Here is a 12,916-nt window from a genome sequence, read left to right on the forward strand (position 1 = left end):
CGACTTTCAGAAAAATCAAAGGATTGATTTTAAGTGCGCCGTATTTTCCAAACAATACGGTAATAACGACGGCCCGCTAGCATGCGCTACCAAAAATAGTGCTTTGTTGTGTATCTGACGGACGAAAGCTAAACCAGTTCCACACCAGTGAAGCTGCAGCATTTTTACAAACCAGTTCTGGTTCATCAGTTTCATTCAACGATCCGCTTTCGCCCTTCTTATTCTCAAATTTGCGTGTAATCCTTGCGCAGGGGCCATGCTAATCTTCTCTGTATCATATCCAACTTAGCGTACGCGCTTGCCGAAGCAAGCACCTTGTCGACCTTCTCATTCTCCGTCGCCGCTGTGCCTTTTTCGCCATGTGCGTATGAAAACAAAGGCACTGCGCATGCGCGTTTTACCCATATTCTATCGCCATGTTTCATTTTCTTGTCGTTGCCGAACATTGTACCAGTATTACCGTGAACGGTATGATACAGCCCAGCCCTACTTTGTATTTCTGAATGGGATCTGTCTCCACATTTCAGCAGTATTTAAGACTTCAAAGTAAAATTCATTTCTCTCGTTTTGACAACACTTCTGTCTCCGCTGTTTTCTCCTGCAGCTTCCTCAAGGACACGTCCATCAAGTATAGGATGGCAGGCTACCTTATCTCTTGTTGTTGAAGCTCTGTGTGCTCGTGTGAAGCCACGTAGTGTGAACATGAGAGCGACACATTAATGCATCTAATCTCTGCAACAACATAAAAAGCATTCAGCTTGTGCGACTGCTTTAACTGCTTTAAATCGTGTCTTAAAACTCACTTTTTTACTTTGGCTTTTAATTCGAGGTCGGTTTGAGTACCATCAGGCCTGTTTTATGTTTTTATTGTTAATTCATTGTCTTCTCATTTCTCTATATTTGTTTCTCTACTGTTTTCTCTTGTTTTTAACTGATTGTGAAGCGCTTTGGTCAACTCATTTGTGTCCTCAAGAACCAGATCAAGACTCTGAGCACTGCTACGGACATTAAATGCATTAAGTGCTCTCCACTCGTGACAGAAGCAGCCCGACAGATGACTTTTGCAGACCTGGTCACATCGCTCAGATAGTTTTTTCTGTCAGTCCTGCAGCATCGAGGCGGCCTGCAGGTTCTCTTGTATGATAGAAGCTCAGCACGAAGCAGATCTATTCTGCCATCGGGGAAAACGTCTCACTTTCCTTGACCTCATTTATAATGAAGGAGCGTGCCATCTGAGCTAGTGCATCTAGAACTTCATTGTGAATTTGGTGGCTTGAGTGTTTTGCATAGCAAGGCCCTGTCACTGGGTCATGGTTACCATCCAACATAGCCAGGAAGTTTCCCCTGATGTCGGCGTCTCTTATCCCCCGGGACCCCGCTGTGAAACACTCGCAGTTAACTGCAAGGATTTTTACGCAGGTATGTTTTTCCTGCTCACTGTGTTCTCATTAAAGATGCATTAGCTTTTTCTCCTCATATTCTTTCTACACCATCACTGCATTTATGTCAGCCTCTCCTGTTGCACGTGCAGTCACTCGCCTTCTCTGCGTGTTGCTTTTTCCACTTCTGGAATCTCAAGACTGAAGTCTGCACTGTTTGGGATGCATGCAGGGTCGTGGCTCTGCGAGTATTCTAGCCATGGGTGTGTTAAACCACGAGACACGAAGTGTTTTCTCCTGTCGCGTTGGACTGTGCTGGGAAAGAGCTGCAGGCTCGACTAGTCCATCAGCTCCTGGGGCCCGTTCTTCGTACGTCGCTTACTACATCCAAGATCAAATGACACATCCAAGATCAAATCATCGCGCTAACCGTGAGCTCGCTAATCCGGTTCCCCGAACACACCTGCTGTTGACGATTAGTACAGCTGGACGCAGTAATGTGACATCACTGGGTGTCGTAAAAGGGGCCACGCATCGATAGTAGAAACATTGATCGGCAACCCTCTGATTGGTCGGCGAAAATGTCGACGGAGCGCGCTCGGCTCGGTATTTTTCGGCAGCAGAGCAAGAACTCCTGAGTGAGGGATTTCAGGAGTTTCAGAGTTTAATCAGAACGCAAGGGAACACTGCAAAGGCTGCAAAAGCAAGGAGAGAGGGCTGGCAGAAAGTTGCTGACAAATTAAACTCGTAAGTAATTTAATAATAATAATAATAATATATTGGATTGATATAGCGCTTTTCAAGGCACCCAAAGCGCTTTACAATGCCACTATTCAGTCACTCTCACATTCACACACTGGTGGAGGCAGCTACAGTTGTAGCCACAGCTGCCCTGGGGCAGACTGACAGAAGCGAGGCTGCCATATCGCGCCATCGGCCCCTCTGGCCAACACCAGTAGGCGGTAGGGTAGATTTATTATATTACACTATATTATCCAATATTATATTACATTATATTATAATATGTTATATTTTATCCTCTTTCACATTAGAGCCACGACAGGACCCACTAGAACATGGGAACAGGTAAAAGTGAAATATAAGAATATTCTACAGAATGGTAATATTTATCACTTATATTGCTTTTAGTCTCTTGGAAAGAGACCCTGGAATAATCTGTTTGTTTATAACAGCAACCAAGAAAAGGGCAGAGGAAAAAAAGACAGGTGGTGGTCCTGCACCCCCTCGTCAACAAGTTGGTTAAGTGAATAATACCCTCACGGGAAAATCGATATCTCTCTATGAGCACACTGTCGCGCTGAGCTAAAGGATCCTGTCTATCCCGCAATATACGCTGAATTCTGAGGACTCTCCTTATCAATCTTGCACCTTCCGCAATGGGTTGCTCGCGTATACGGACAGGACATGGCTGCGACAGACTTCCCAAATCCACCTTCGCTTTTATAGCCGTGGTCTCTCATCTTGATTACACGAAGTAATTTACAATTGCTACTCTGAAATATGAATTACATCTGTAATAATCACATACATGTAATAGAATGTTAATAGTACATTTCCCTTTTTTAGGAAATGACCTGTGTGAAATCAATAAATGGATCAGGTGCTGCATTGTCTTTAGTTACATTGATGTTATTTATTTATGGTGAAACAGTGGTGGAATATCGCTGTTGCTTTCGTATGATGACGCGGACATACCTGAGTGGCCGCGATCTAATCCTGTTTACATAAAGTAAACCTGCTCCCGAGCAGGTTTACGCTTACGGCTCTGTTGCTATGACAGCAAGTCCCGGATGGGCTTCGGGGAACCGAACGATCCAGGATCACGCGAAATCGTCAACAATCTCATCCGGCTAACCTACTTAGCGAGGTACGAAGAACGGGCCCCTGATGTGGAGATCTCTGTTTAATTCTGTTGTTCAGTGAGAATCTATTTCATAGCGCCCCCTGTGGGTTCAACAGTGTGCCACAGGTGTTATTTTGGTATTTTATTTATTTATTTGTTTTCGGACCCAGAAGAATCCGACTCCATATGCACATGTTTTCTTTCCTGTGCCAATTTGCTCACAGAATAACCTTGACAATATTTCGCTGTATTTCATTGTGATTGATTTGAGCTTCACTTGCTGGACATTTTTGCTGTATTATCGCAGCGTCTGTGCAGTGAAACCATCTGTGAAGGGAAACGTACTCACTGTGGAACCACTTCTGCACAGTCAGCGTGTAGACGGGGACACAGACAGGGTTGGTGTCACACACTCAGGTTGTCCAGTGAAGAAGCTACATCATCATCACATATTTAGATGTGCATTCTCAGCTGCAGCTCTTTAGATCTTCTGATGTTCAAGTCCCCTCTGGGGCTCCAGTGATCACCTGGTGATGATGAACCCATTCAAGGTGCTTCAGTCTCCAGAGATCTCCATTTGGCCATCTTTCATCGCTTTGAGGTTCTGAGTTTTCCTGACACAGCTGGGGGAAAATCAGCGACGGCCAAATAAATAATTCAGGTACAATTCAAAGTTTCTCAAGTGTACCTGAGTCTTTGAGCAAGGACGGCGTTGTCCAGATGTAACAGGAGCAGTGTCTCTGTTTCCCGGAGGACTCGATCAAGACTAATCAACACTAACAAGTTTGTGTTAATCATAATAATCTGTGTGAACTTCTGCACAGTGAGGAGGATGCTGGGATAGGAGAGATGGAGCCAAGCAAAGCTGGCAGTAATTAAAGCGTCCTCAGACACGATGTTGCAGCCGCTGCTTCAGACGAGGGATTGTTCAGCACGACCTGCATACGTGCACCCACGTGCACCCAGGAAAGAGCCCACGTTTGAGGCTTTTGAAACATAACACCCACTTTTAGATGTGGATCATCACATCCACAGTGTCCATCAAAGTAGCAAGAGAGTCCTTAGATTTCATTCCTGACTGTTGTCATAGTCAAGAAAGCGTTTTAGTGTGTGGCTTTATTTTTTTTAAATGAAAATTACACTGAAACTTATTTTTGTCACGGCGAGTGAGAGGAGCCGTGCGGACGAGGAAAAGGAGGATCCACACGCAGGCAGTCGTGAAGGTGTAAAAGGTGATTTAGTGAACACAAAAGGAGAGCCAAACGGCAACACGGAGAACTAAACTATACTGGGAAACAACTAAAACTACAAAGCACAAACCTGAATGAGAGCGGGCGGAAACAGATGATGGTTGACTGCAGGGAAACACACAGATGAGGCAGGGTGGAAACACAGACGGACCAGCAACAACAATGACGGAAGACATGACTTAAATACACAGAGAACCACAGGGGAATTACACACAGGTGGGAATAATCAACAAGACGAGACAAAGGTAAAACTGAACACACTCACGTGAGACGCAGACCTTCACAATAAAACAGGTAACAAAACACACTTTACTAAGACACAGACTAGACAGAGACAGACTTGAAATGACATATGAAACTAAACCCACATCTTAAACCCAGATAAACAGAAACATGGAACTCTAATAATAGACATAAACATTACCATAACACGACAAGAGAACAAGAACACAATCCCTGATGCAAACTTAAATCAAAACACAATAAACTCAAAATACTGGGTCCAACGGACCCAGAACCGTGACAATTTTACCCTGAACGTCTCGGCTCGTCCCCTGACGCTCTCCTTTCTTTGACTGTATCATCTGCAGAAGCTCACACCTGTCCACCTGTCCACGCCCACAAACCGCTCAAACCTTTGATAAATGGGCTGAACTTCGAGATCATATAACAACAGTTCACTCTGTCTTTACTTCTGAAGCATCCATATTTGACCCAAGTGTTCCTAACATGTAGGAAACCACAGGACGGACCGAGCTGCAGTTATGTGATTTACGAGGTGCTTTGTCCACATTCTGAGTCTGAATAAACCTTTTGGACCTATTTTGTCACAGTCTGCCATGCGTGGTTAAAACCTGCAACAGTTTGCTTTCCCTCGCCCGTTTCTCCCCACCTCACACGTTTGTGTTTCTCTGAATAGACGGGACTTTGACCACAGAGGGCAGAGCTGTTCAAACTTGTGTCATCTCTTCATACTGTTCCAGTAAAAGCTTTTTGTTGTTGTTTCTTGATGAGATGCTCTTGTTTAGTCTGCTTATTTCTCCAGCTCAGTCTCTGCACCGTCTCCTCTTTACAGAGAAGCTGTTTCATATATCAGAGTTTCCTCCCCAGCTTTATATTCCAGTCACACAGAAAAGCTCCCTCTTTGCTAAAAAGATAAATAGCTGTCAGTCTCTGCAAAAAGCCCCAAAAAACCCAGAAGGTGTTTGAGACCTTTTTAACAGATGTGAAGGTAAAAACTATTCTGTCTGCTGTAAAAGACTTTGAATGCTTGACTGCATAACACAGTACAGCTCGTTGGCTTGTATTATGCGTCGTGCAGAAAAATGTTTAAATGTTCATTAAATGTGAAGAAGAAGACAACGTGGCCATCTTTGTTTTGGGGCAACAAACAACGAACGCTGTCATCAGGAGTAACAATGAGAGCAGCAGATCCAGGATCAGCTGTAGCTGTTGCTGATGATGCTGTGACTGCGCCTAAAGAATTACATGATCGTTTTAATTAGCACATCATGTAAAAGACTAAATTACTCAAACATCTACACCGAGTTCGACGGTGGAAAATACTGCAGACGTCTAATTGATCTGAAGTTTAATGAAACTAAACATCTGAAAGTAAGAACACACTGAGCACAATCGAGCACACGAGGTGTTTGTGTGCATTCAGGAGCCATTTGAAACTGATCACAGCAGCAGCGTCCACCCTCCTGTGCCTGGGGGGGTCCACCTTGGTTGAGTGGTTGTCAGTCTGGCACAGCGACACACAACTGCTCCATGCAAACACTGCAGAAGTGTGCTCACTCGTATTACTTTCAGCGCTCGTCTGAACTTGCTGGCACGCAGACAGAGGGCGTTTGCTGCAGGCTTGAAATGTCGTGTCGTGCACGTCCTCCTTGTTTGAACCTGCTCCACAAAATGTGCCCTCAGAAAAAAAGAGCTGAATAAATGGAATTAATACAAAATGATGTGTCCAGATGGACAAACTGTAAATGAGTGTCGACCCTCATAAAACCTGTTTGGTGTTTTGTTTTTTGATGCCAGGTTAAAGTCTTCTGTTATTAACAACAAGAAAAAACACTGCTGATTAAACCAGCCTTAATTATTCCACACAGACATGTCTATTAAACTAGAGAAGGAGAGTAGGCGGTGGGCACGATGGGAGTGGTCTCAGAGCGCACCAGCTTCCAGCTCTGATGGCAAAACTCCTTAAAACGCTGATTAATGTGTTTGAGAAGCATCAGAAGTTTGGCCTTAAATAACCTGCTGAACCATCTGAGGAAAGGAGCAACACCTAATGTTCGTTTGTAGTCAGCAGTATTGATCAAGACATCTGATCACTGTTGCATGTAACCGTGTGTGTGGAGAGCTGCAAATGCTGTATTGAGATTACAGCGTATATGTTATGATGGCGCCTTGGCTTCGATAAACAAACATGAAAAGAACAGCTGACGTCCTGGTGCATCGTTTGCTCCAGCTTCCACACTGAACGAGGAGCAACCGTCACGCGTGGCTTGGCCATCAGCCCATCTGCAGCAACGCTTGCATGTATATGAGAACATGTGTTTGGTGTGTTGTATCAGGGCTAAACAATCCAGTTCAACGCTGAACTGTGGAGGAGGAGAAAGATTTGGCAACCTTATGCCAGGAGGAGGAGCAGGCAGATATAACAAGTCAGATGGAGTGAGTGCTTCCTGCTGCTTGATGGGAACTGAAGGATGTTTAAAAGCAGGGTGGAGAAAATGAAACTGGCATCCTGCTGCCAGAATCTGGAGTAGCTGCTGTTGCTAATATAACTGTGGAAAGCTGAGTAAGTGTGGACAAGACGGTTGCTGCCAACACAAGAGCCAGCTGGACTTCTGGAAGGTGGAAGCTCTTTGCTGCTCGCTAAACCAGTTGGGCCTTGCTGGATTGACCGGCCGCTCGGATAGTGGCGATGCAGCGTTGTTAGCCTCGTTTTCCTGGTTTCACCTTGTGAATTCTGAAAGAGCGAAGCTCATCAAAGGAGTTAGCCGTTCTGTCTGAGCAGTGACGGCTCATGTCACACTCTGCACGTCATCTCTGTAGATTAATTACAATCAGTTTGAAGATTTTCTGACTTTAGGTGAACGCGAGGAAACCAGAGTGTGGGAGCTACATCGTGAGGTGAACCGATGTTCCCGGGAAGTCTCTTCTGAATGAGTCGTCAAGAAGCAGGAGCTCTTGACTAAAGCAGAACGTTTGGCTAGCAGACTGATGGGATGTTGGTCTGCTGATCTTTGTGTATCGACCCGAGCGATGATGATGATGTGGAGGAATGTGCACGTAAGTGGTTAAAGAAGTGAACTTTGATAGAACGCAAAGCAGAAGTCCAAACATGAACACTGGAAAACATGAGAACTAACAGAAGCTCTGACAGACAGGAGGACGAACGAGGGTAAAGCTAAATACAAAGCACACGAGATTAGCAGGAAGTCACTAACATCAAACCTGGAGACAGAGTGGAGGCAGGATAACCAAACAGAGGGAATTAACTATCAGTGCAAGTGACAGAACCAGGACTGAGAACAAAAGCTAGAACATCAAACCCTGAATATACAAACAGCAGAAAACAAACCGAGTTTGTGTGCGGTTTAGATTTCTCATGCTTGTATCACTGTAAGAAGCAAACTGAGGATAGTTCAGAAAAACACAACACAAACACTGGGGAAGAGGACTGTGATGGTGACAGAGCGTGCTCTTTATGGACGCAGAAGAAGAGCTGCTGAAGCTGGAACCGTCCTCGACCGACGTGCTGACTGCAGGACCAGGATTATGAAAGCCTGAGAGCTTTGCCTGTGTTGTGTCGACTCAGGTGTGGGAAGGACAGAGAAGAGGATTCATAGACGATCCTCCAGATCCTGAAAGTCACATCAACTAATGAAGTTTTAAAGACCAATTTTGTCACAAACACTTCTGGAAGATTATCACTGAGAAGAAAGGTCAAGCATGAAGGTCAAGTTTATTTTTATAGCACAGTACCAACAGTCCACGCTGCTCAAAGCCAGCAGACGAGCAGCTGCATTTAGACCAACTGGAGATGATAAAGAGAGGCGAGGTCCAGACCAAAGTACCGAGAACTGCAGTAGTCCAGTCTGCAGGTAATGAACACATGAATAACACCTCGGCTCGCTGCCTCAGATGGAGAGAGCTGGATTGGCCAACACAGTTTGAAGGAACCACCGAGGTGCACTGAGGTTTTTAACATTTGTCTTACAACAGGAAGATCAGGGCCGAGAGCCCTGTCCGTGTGTTAAAGATTTCTGCTTGGTTTTAAAAAGACAGGATCTAATGAATCGTGTTTCAAACTGAGGCTGAACTGAAACACGATTAAGTAGAAACGGGACTCGACTCTGAACTGTGAATCATGCAAAGCTACTCTGCTGTCCCCAAATACAAACACCAAGCTGGCAGAGAGCAGAGTGGGTTGACAGGCAGCACAAACCTGTACTTTTCATGCTGGGCATGTTACACTCTCTGCCACACTGACAGCTTCAGTTACTGCACAGATTTAGAAATTTGCATAAATAATATTTGCGGTGTTTTGTTTCAGGCTCTCCTGTGAGCTCCTGTCAGCTCTGCTCTGACTTCGCTCTGATGTTTCCTGTGGCAGCGTCTCTGTTTTTAGCTTCTTCCATCTGATCGCTCTGCTGTTTTATTGATGTTCTGAACTCGGACTCTGTGAGCTTCGGCCGCAAAAACAGTTTTCTCGCACAAAGACATAACGAGTGGAGGGGAAATCCCCCGCACGCAGCAGGGGATGAACCGCTGCTGTGTGCTTCATCACACTGATGAAGATGGTGTGTGATGGGGTTACTGTGCTGGACACTGGAAGTTCTCATGATGATACTTTAACTTCATAACAATGATAAGAAGGCTCAAAGTTTGCATAATTAGGGGTGTGGCCTCTTTCACAGGTGATCTGAGCTCCAGGTTTAGGTGACATTATGGGATTTTATTTGGATGTCGCTGATTGGCAGGTGTAGGCGTGAGGCTCCATTACAGTCGGTGGATGCAGCTTGATAACCACGTTAGCTAGCATTAGCGCACGCCTCCAGCAGGTTGACCAAAGATGTCACTTTTAGTTTGAAAAGATCGAGTAAAAGAAAAAAAAGTAAAAGAGTCTGAGAGTCGAGCTGTGACACAGCGTCAGCGTTGGGCAGAATCGAGTGGACCCTCCACTGTGTCTGGATACGAGGTAAAAAGGAAGCAGCTCATCGTTGCTGTGGAGAACTTCCTGTCTGAAACGTTTGTTTGTCGTGAGTTCAGGTCGAGCTGTGGACAGTGATACTTTTCAGAATAAGAGCGCTTCCTTCATGTTTGTAAACTGCAACATGCTTCTCTGTGTTTGTGTGTTCTGGATAAACGTGTTGTGATGTGCGATGCTGCACGTGGAAGAATTTCTTGGTATTTCTGGGTGACCTTGTCACAGTGGGATGAGAGCCGAACACGAGTCGTATCACACCCCTTTATTTTCCTTTCTCCTCCCGGTGCTCAGTCACTCACGACAGACGGCTATAATTGGACCATTGATTGGTGACAAGTGTGATGCAAAGAGGCGCCGTGCAGACACACGGTGAAGTGACAGGCGGCAGCGATGATGCGTACCTGCGTCAGACTCGCAGTGTAAACACGCACTCAGGCGGGCGGATACAAACCATGCAGACACTGAAACAGAGGAGGAGGAGGAGAGAGGGAGGGAGGGAATCAAAGACGAGGAGATCCGGCGACAGGACTGACAGTGACGAGTGAAAACAAGTTAACGTCGGGGAGAGACCCTGCTCCTCTGGAGTGCTATGCAAGCCTGATCAATCGAAAGAAATCAAACATTTCCTGTTTACTCTGATGATTATTTATGAGGGGAAACAAACATTAATTAACACAGACGTTATGTAAATGTGTCAGATTTACATAATTTACGGATTGTCTTATTGCATTGGAGTCACACTGGGTTAAATATGTACACTTGGGTTTTAAGGGGTATTTATTTATTATTTTCTTCTTTTTTTTGGGTTGTATGGAAGCCCCAAACGCAATTTCATTGTTCTTGACAATGACAATAAATAAATAAATACTAAATATTTAGCCACAAGGCCAACTTTCATCTGCCGTCCCTGAAAAGGTTTGTGTTCAAAGAAAAGAGGAGATAACACAGCGATCTGAAACTCTCCTCCTCTTACTGCAGCGAGACCCACAGCCTGCTCGCAGGAGGAAGTCCAGTTCTCCCTCACCTCCAACCAGTTGAGGCCTGGTTCTGCTTGAGGTTTCTTCCTGTTAACACGACTCTTCAACTCCAAGCACAGCATGCTAATGCTAAGCTAGCTAAGACCCCAGAGTGATGTTAGAGCTGAGTGAATGCTGACCCCAGACCAGCCCTGTGATACAGTGAGCTGCTGCTGAACTGCAACAGGCTTTGTGTTCATACATAAACACCCAGACTAAGTGTGTCCTCATTAGGACAGGGATTTGTGTTGGTGTGCTGTCGCCTCAGGTTCATGCAGAGCGTGTTTCAGGTCATTTTACATGACAGTAACATAACGAGCAGCAAAACAAATGTCTTTATTCTGGGTGTAATTAAGTGACGCACTGCATTATGTTTAAAAAAGTGTTCTGTGAAATATGTGCAATGATTACTTTGAGTAATGACCCAACAAAGAGAGGAAACACCAGCATGCATGTGACCCACAGCATGTGACTAAAGCCGTATCTTTGATACGCTGCTGTGAGGGGGTGGAGCCAAGAATCGATAAGCGATCTCGAGCATGGAAAAAAAACTTTTTTACAGTCATCAGAAAATTCAAAAACTGATGTTTTTAAAATAATATGGACTAAAGCTGTGCATGCCGTTGAAGCACAGGTGCAAATGTTTGACTATGATCACCTAAGATCTGCTAATCAAGACAGGAAACGAGTCAGGCGACAGCTCTGCATCTGAGTCCAGATGCCTGCTTCCTCGCGAGCCTTTTAATCTTCCTCCTTTTTCTCCCTGACAAATTAATGAAGTGAACTTCTGGCAGCTGGAAATGTCGTCAGCTCCACTCGAGTGCACGAGGAAGTTCATGAAAGCAGCCAGAGCAGTTTCCTCTGATCTGGGCTGCGTTTAGCAGCGATTTATTACTCTTAAATGCCAGGGAGAAGCGCGATAAATCATTCTGAATGATATTCAACCTGAAGGGAAATATTTCAGTCCTGTAGGAGGTAGGCGAATGAAAACTCAGCAAACATGTCATCCACTTTCCTGAAGAGACGGCAACAGAGCAGCTCTGCGATCTTTAGCATCGGGGCAGAATTAGGGCAGCTTCCAACAGCACAGCCGCTCTCTGCCTCACTGTTCCCACTTCCTGTTTCTCTGTAGTTATTAAAGTAATTACAGGTGGTAGAGAAATGACAGAGTGACCCAACTTAACACACATCGCGATTCAACCGAAGAAGCACCAGATTTCACACATCCAGCAGAAATGCAGGTGTTTGTCAGGGTGAGCGAGCTGAAGCAGCCTTTAATATGTGCTCACAGTGCCGTACTCGGGCAGGGTTGCCATGGTGCTAGGAAGCGCTCCGTAACCGCGCATATCATTAGTCATTTATGAAGTGAGTCCGAGCGCATCCACGTTTTTGTGAGTCCCATGGGGTCGGAGCATCAGCAGCGCTGTGACTCAGCACAAACATCTGAACGGAGAAAATGTCACCAAGTCACGACGTCGGGGCGGCGGGAGGGCCAGCGGAGCGGACTTCACGTTGGAGGAGCCCACGTGTGTCCATGATAACGCGACCTGGTGTCAGAGAGCAACAGCCAAACTTTCATCAGTCTCTGCTGCAGAGGACAAACTCGACGTTTTTGCTCCAGCTGAACTGAAATGTGACCCAATGACGTGATCAGACCCACGCTCTGCACACTCCTGACACTTCCACAGGCGGCTTCTCCAGCTTCATGTTCTGCACTTACTGCATGGCCACTTTAGCAAAGCAGGTCAGGTAATCTCAGCCACGTTTGACTTTCCAGCAGAAGAAAGTTTTCAAGCATTTTCAAGAAAACGGACGATGGAGCGACTCACACGCCTCTGCGGGGTTATGACATCACAGGCAGAGAGGCCGTGATTGGCAGTCTGACATGTTCATGGCGCCACATATGACACAGGATGCAGGTGAGTTGTTCAGACGGAGGATAAAAGCAGGCTTTGCTTTGTGACCAGTGCAGCTGTTACTGGGCTAACTGTGTGACCAGTGCTCACATGTTACTGTGACCGGCTGTGAACAGGTGGAACTGAACGTGCAGGGCTTTCATTCATAAAGCTCACAACAACATCGCCTCGTAATGTGAGCTGGACAGCCTACAACAGAGTCACATGACACCATAAAGAAACCAGCTGGTTTGTCTGCACACTCGCTCACTTCTAATGAAGCCACCAGAT

General features: G+C 45.6%; 1 pseudogene; it reads right to left on the bottom strand.

Annotated features, from left to right (window-relative positions):
* Positions 1–221: 221 nt before the first annotated feature.
* On the bottom strand, positions 222–314 carry LOC146670677 (U6 spliceosomal RNA; annotated as a pseudogene).
* Between the last annotated feature and the right edge of the window lie 12,602 nt (positions 315–12,916).

Source organism: Rhamphochromis longiceps, linkage group LG5 (assembly GCF_057381845.1).
Source record: "Rhamphochromis longiceps isolate RC_006_pf linkage group LG5, R_longiceps_female_GT1.1, whole genome shotgun sequence".
Taxonomy (NCBI): domain Eukaryota; kingdom Metazoa; phylum Chordata; class Actinopteri; order Cichliformes; family Cichlidae; genus Rhamphochromis; species Rhamphochromis longiceps.